Source organism: Oratosquilla oratoria, chromosome 28, assembly GCF_046742065.1.
Source record: "Oratosquilla oratoria isolate Oo_2021 chromosome 28, ASM4674206v1, whole genome shotgun sequence".
NCBI lineage: Eukaryota > Metazoa > Arthropoda > Malacostraca > Stomatopoda > Squillidae > Oratosquilla > Oratosquilla oratoria.
In genome coordinates, this window is record NC_134804.1 from 33,061,546 (window position 1) to 33,067,746 (window position 6,201).

Here is a 6,201-nt window from a genome sequence, read left to right on the forward strand (position 1 = left end):
AATTAACGATATCAAAAGTGTCCTATGGCCTGACCGGTTTGATATATTCGTCGTGACTTGTTTGGCAAGCCTTCCTGATTTTTTTTATAAGCTGTTCATTAGAGATTTGTAGAAATTCAATTGAATCACCTGCTGGAGGCCCCTATTTTAACACACAATATTTTTTCTATCAGTAAATTCAATCGTCTAAGTATACTTATTTACAAAGTGGGGACCGATTAACACTAATATATGTCATAACATTTCGCAAAGAAAATGAGCTCGCGTGATAAAAAAACAACTAAAAAAAAATATATATATAAAAAAAAAAAAAAATAAGATAAAGACACAGGAGCCTAATGAAAAAAGCTAGCAGATGCTCATGGTCCTCTTCATCAAAGAGGATTCACTAAAAATTAACCAGCAAACACGAGACCTTATTACCACTCCTTCACAGAATATTATATATTAATCTTAAGCTGAGATGATGATGATGTTAGTCTCTACACCTCCCGGGAGACATTCCCCTCTAGAAAAAGATTTCGAGAATCAAACACAAACAATTCCTTTCTCAATTACCTTATTATTGTGTACTTGGCACTAAAAATTTTCTTTCGCTCGAAAATGCACTTATGGCTTTGGTAGAAATATTGCTGTCATTAACTAGACATTGCTCTTCTATACTTGAGATGGTTTCACATTACACCTCTCCACTGTATTCTTTGCGATCTGGGGCAAGCCTTTGGGAGGGATGACAGTGTCTGGCAGCATCGTTCGTCAAGAGTTCTGGGATGCTATAAAAAATTGGATGGATGGCGTAACTAGAAGGATGGTGCTGGCAGTGAAGGATGATGGTGTCAGCGAGGGCTTTGCTCATCGTGTAAGAGACACTATTACAAGGAATGGTAGTATTAGTAAGAGGCTGTAATGTAGTGGCGCTTAAATATGGGGGAATGGGAAGAGTAAATAGAAATTAATTACAGTAAAATAATGACGACAGCTCAACCCTTTCATTAGTAATTTTTAACTTCTTTGCAAAAGAATAGGAGTATTTCAACAAACTAAGAGGAGTGTTAGTATAAAGGGAATACCACCGGTGTGGGAGTTGAAATGGAAGGTGAACAGGTAAAAAGTCACCATGATAAAAAGAATTAGAAGGAGAGGCTGGAGTCGGTGGCAGCCCACCGACATTGATGGACGAGAGCAGCTTGCAATCGATGAGAAGAATACAGGATCAGAGAACGTGAAAGGTGCGAAGGTGGCAGCCAATATGCGTCACCACCATTGCCCTTGGCTGTAGAAGAATTTTCCGCACCGCCATCTTGAAATTTAGTGTATAAAGTTATTGCATTTTGTTCACGTGTGTCCGTTGTTTAATTTCACTAAGGTTGTTCATTTAATACGAACACTGCCGTATTTACGTGAGTTGTTTCCGCTCCCTGAGTGCTTTCTTTCTCCTTTGATTTACCTTTGCACACTCCTGCTAAGTTCTATTAGTAAACTGTTCTCTCGAAATTCTTTCTCTCTCTCTCTCGAAAAAGTAAAAAGTTCCTATAAAGACTGCAAAGCAAGACTGTGTATAGGTGGAAAGGTTGTGTATATGTAGATAGGTGAAACCTTTCGTGTATACACAAAGGTTCACGTGTGTGCATACCTTTACCACTAAATATATCCTTAGTACCATGGTACACTAAACAACGTATAATACTGTGTCATGTGAAATAGTTCTTTCACTCTCCACCACAATTACAAAACCATTTGGTTCCCGCTGAAGAAAAATGTTTAATCCACTAAATATATGTATGTGGTAAACAAATGGTACATCTTGTTATGAGGCTTACGTCCATGACAAAGACTCTTTCATAGCCAAATATCCTCCTGTACAGCCACTTTTGGTTTTATTAGTGAGCCAACGGTGATGAGGCTGTCTCATCCTACTTCTCCTCCTTCTTCTTCCTCTTCTACACCTCCTCTTTCTCCTCTTCCCCCAACCCTCCTCCTATCTATCCCCTTCTTCCTACCCTACCCCTCCACCTACTCCCATTTCTTATTTTTCCCAGTTTACTTAACGGATTATATCTCGTTTTCCTACGGTTATCGCGCTGTTTCTTTCTCTTTCTAATCCTTCTACAATTCTTCCTATTCATTCTACCATTCCTTACTCCCACTCCTCCCTTTTCTTTCCCTTTTCTTCTTCTTCTCTCTACAATCAAGGCAAAATAGGTTGGCAGTAGAAGGAGCAAGAAGAAGAAGAAGAAGGGAAGAGGAAACTGACTTGGCAGTTCCTCCGACTCCGAGAACGGACGTCCAAAGGTAACCTTGACATAATTGGTTGGAGGAACCGTACCATCTCTAGAGGGACGGAGGTTCTCTTCTTTCCCTCATTACTTCACTTCGTCAGACCCACATTACTTCGTCCCTTTCACATGCATCTAGTGGTTGTGGCTGTTCGCGCATTATACCGAAAGTTCATCACCACCGTCACGATCTACTTGAATTTAAATTCTTTCATCATCTTTCCTCCGTTTTCTATTGTATTCCTACTTTCCTAAACCCATCTACTTCTTCCTCCTCCCCCTTTTCCTTCTAATACTTTTCTTCTTCTAATCCTTTTCCTCCCTCTTATCCTCATCCTCAGCCTCAGCCTCAACCTCAGCCTTAGCCCCAGCCTCATCTCATCCTCCTCTTCCTCTTCCTATTACTACTCCTCTTCATCCTCCTCCTCCCCCAACTCGCAAAAGGAAAGAAACGGGCAAGTTTCTGAGTAGGTGGCGAGGCTCCGGCAGATGGCCGGCCTTGAGAGGGACCTTTGCAACCTCGGCACCTTTCGCGATGAGTCTGTGCGGTCTGGGTTGGCGACAGAGCAGAGCAGGTGTCGCCGAAGAGAGGCCAGAACAAAGGGTCTAAGTAGTCTGGATCTGCGATGGGGAACAAAGGATTACGGTGAATTACAATAGAAATGGGCGCAGACAGATGACCTTTAGGTCCATAAGGAGGTTAGTTAGGGAATAACATGAAAAAAATAGATTACAATTAGAAATGTATACAAATACACACACACATACATACATGTATACACACACACACACACACACACACACACACACACACACACACACACACACACACACACACACACACACACACACACACACACACACACACATACTGTACACACACATATACATACATATATATATATATATATATATATATATATATATATATATATATATATCTTTTTTTACACACACACACACACACACACACACACACACACACACACACACACACACACACACACACACACACACACACACACACACACACACACACACACACTTATGTTGTGCGCGTATATATATATATATATATATATATATATATATATATATGTGTGTGTGTGTGTATTTGTGTGTCTGTGTCTGTGTGTCTTTGCGTGTATGTGTGTGTGTGTGTGTGTGTGTGTGTGTGTGTGTGTGTGTGTGTGTGTGTGTGTGTGTGTGTGTGTGTGTGTGTGTGCGTGTATACATGTGTTCTATATCTGTTCTGTTGTATGTTATCTATTCAAATATTTCTGACGGTCTTTGAAGTATGTAGACAGAAAATGAATATATAGAGGAAGAATGCACTACATGGAAGCTAATATCAGATAAAAGGGGAAAGAGTGAAAATAGAATGCAACAACTGTAACAAAAGGGAATGCATTGCGCAACTGAATGGGAGGTGGGAAGAATACTTCTAAAAAAAAAAAAAAAAAAAAAAAATCGGAGTGCATTTGTCATTTAACTTCTCTTGAACCAGAGATAATTTTAAATTGATTAAAACCATCTGGATATAGCCCCCCCCCAAAAAAAAATCTCAATGTGCAAATGATAATCAATACTCCAGAAGAGATTAGTCGTCAATTTTTTTACCGTAATAGCTTTTATTTCACTCAGATTTAATATTTCCCCAAATAAAGTAAAAATCCTTTTGTGTTATTCAGAACAAAATAATTTTCTGACATAGGGCAAATAAGGTGAAACAGTCACGAAGAAGATAGATTTGACAACAATGAATTAGATAGATTTGGCACCAATGGATTAGGAGGAAAGGAGTTGGTAAAAGCAGGAAAGACCATCTCTGACACCACCTGTCAATGGACTCGATCTTCAGCTGGTGCAGCTGGTCCTGGAATTACCCCAATACACGATTAAAACAACTTAAATTGTTTTTTCTTTGGCTTATGTTCACAGTGTAAGAAAATGCAAAGAAAAATAGTAGAAAAATGAGAAATTTCTTAATTGAGGGAGGGGTCCACAGGTAAAAAATATAATAAAGCTCTTAATTTATTTTACCACGAAGTCCCGGGTGGATAAAAACAGCACATAGTACTTGATAGAATGAAAGGAAAAAAATATTCTACGCTCGATGGATTTTCTTCATATCTATCCATGAGGTTCCTAAGATAGAATAGATCTATCCGTAACTTACCAGAATAAAACCTATAAAGTGCGCCATTACACTGTTAGGCTTATTTGCATAAAGAAGACGCCCAGAAGGGCTTATACACATCTTAACTCAAGACTATATTCATGTAACGTCTCCCATACACTGTTGATGCATTTCTGATGTACTATTGACACTGGCGACACTAAAAATTCTGGCATCAGGCTGTTGACAGCCCTGGTTAGGACACACAGTCCCGCTCAGCGCGACATTGTTGACACTGTCGTGAAAATCGTGTTTGGCTTCAAGCTTAACGTTCCCAGAGCAGGCCTAGCAACTTGTCCTTCGTAACGCTCCCTCTTCCTCCACAATCCTCCATATTTTCTGTGTTCTCCCTCCATATAATAGACTTAGTAACCATGTAGTGGTTGAGTTAAGGAAAGATTAGATATATAGACACGGTAAAGGAAACATGGACTGGAGGTGAAGCTTTTATTCCTGACGTTTCGTCTATCGACTTTCTCAAAGGAATGAGCATACTAGATACATACAGAGTTTATATACACGCCTTACGGCTCAAGGGGGTGTGCGAGCGTATAACGTCAGGAATAAAAGCTTCACCTCCAGTCCATGTTTCCTTTACCGTGTCTATACAACTTGTTCACATGGATTTTCAAAGACTAGATAATTTTGCATATATATACCAAAGGCTTTTTCCCCCTTACAAGGGAGGTAGCCAGATAACTTTAAGGATGGGAATGGTAGGTGGTAGAGGACATGGAACTGCCCAGTGTAGGTCTTCTGATCTCTTGTCGTCTCTTTCATTCTTATGTTATGTTCTTTCTCTACAATCCTCCATATTTTACATGTTCTCTCTATGGAATAGACTTAGTAACCATATAGTGAGCGCTGAAACTACTTGTTCTATTAAGGAAATATTAGATATGGATGGGGATGATAGGTGGTAGCGGACATGGAACTGCCTACTGTAGGTCCTATGTCTCTTCCATTCTTATGTCGTTATGTTCCCCTTTCTCCACAATCCTCTATATTTTACCGTCTCCCTCAATGGAATAGGCTTAGTAACCATGTATTGAGCGCTGAAATTATTGGTTGAGTTAAGGAACGATTAGATGACTCTGTGGGTGGTAGCTGACATGGAACTGCCCAGTGTAGGTCTTATGATCTCTTGTAGTCTCTTTCATTCTTATGTTATGTTCTTCTTCCTCCAAAATCCTCCATATTTTACGGTCGATCTCTTTGGAATAGACTTAGTAACCATATACTGAGCGCCGAAACTATTGGTTGTGTTAAGGAAAGATTAGATAAGTTTATGAATTGGGATGATAGGTGGTAGCGAACATGGAACTGCCTAGTGTAGGTCTTATGGTCTCTTGTAGTCTCTTCCATTCTTGTGTTGTTACGTTCTTCATGAACCATTTATCTACATCTTCCTCTATATTTCTCAAAGATTCTTTATTTCCTCTACAACGCATCCTCTGATATCACTTAACTATTTGCTTTTGACTTCCAGTTTCTAATAAATATCTTCGTACTTTCTAATCTCCATTGCGCTTTCCTTTTACTGTTCTTTCCTCAACCTTTCTTTGAAAACTTTTCATACTCGTTTTTTTTTTCATCTCCCAGCTGGACCAGTTTTCTTCATAGCTTTCACCCGTGTCTTGCATCCATCTCTATTTTTGTTAGTCCCTTGCCTTGTCTTTACATTAATACTCTTTCATGTATCTATTTAAGAAACTCAGAATTTCCGGTTTTTCTTCTGACATATAC